The following is a 1,062-nucleotide window of genomic DNA, read 5'->3' as shown; positions in this document are numbered from 1 at the left end:
TATCTTATCTGATAATAACTATGCCTTTACTAACAAGCCAATTCTGACAAGCCGGATACTGAATGATACTGACAAGTCAAGGGAGGACGTCCTAAATAATATAGGAAATAATAGAAATTTGGCCATCATGTAAGTTTTTTGATGTTTATGACAAATTGAAGATTTTTATTTTAACTCTAAATTTAGAGTTTTATTAATTTATTTTAACTCTAAATTTAGGTTTAAAATGTATCTTTCTTAGTTGCAAAGTTAAATACTTTGTTGATAAAAAATTAATATTTTGATAGTTGAAATTACAAGTTTTTGGTGAAAAATGGTTGTATTTTGTTTAAAATTCGTATTTTTTAGAAAATTAATTTTGCTGATAGAAAAATCATCTTGTATGGGTAAGCATTTAACAAATTAGTTGAAAGTTGAACTACTTTGTTGGAAATTCCACTATTTTATTCAAATTGTATGCATTTTGTTGAAAAATCTTCTTTATTTGTAGATAATTAATTTTGGTTAAAAATTTTCCTTTTTTGGTTGAATTCAACCGTTTTTTCTTTAAAATAAAAATATTGCTTAGTTGTAATATCAACAGTATTTTCTATATAATAGAAATCTTTTTTGGTTAAAATATCAGCTATTACATTGTTTGCTGAACAAACTTTGCATGTATTTTTGATAGAAAGTTAATCTTCTTAGCGTTCTTTTTTACAATTCAACTTGTTTAAAATTTGAACGGCTTTGTGAAAAATTATTTTTTTTAACTAAAAACATACGCATTCTATTTTTTTTTAGTAAAATAATTGACATTTCGATCGGTACAACGAAAAATAGGCTATCCTTTCATTACCGTTAAGAATTAGGTTAACTTAATTTTGTATGAAATTTATTAAACACGAAGAAGTGTTCAAGCAATAAAAATCATTTAAAATTTCTTGTTTTGAAAGTTATTGGAGCCCAAATTACATTATCAATAGTACGAGGGTAGTTCAATAAGTCCTTAGAATGACCAACAGATGGCGCGCGAATCGCTCCAAATCATCTGTTTTCAGTCAGCACCACTCCCGACTAGAT

Source organism: Belonocnema kinseyi, chromosome 3 (genome assembly GCF_010883055.1).
Source record: "Belonocnema kinseyi isolate 2016_QV_RU_SX_M_011 chromosome 3, B_treatae_v1, whole genome shotgun sequence".
In the NCBI taxonomy this organism is placed as follows: domain Eukaryota; kingdom Metazoa; phylum Arthropoda; class Insecta; order Hymenoptera; family Cynipidae; genus Belonocnema; species Belonocnema kinseyi.
The sequence above is the reverse complement of the archived record's forward strand: the minus strand, read 5'-3'. Positions refer to the sequence as shown.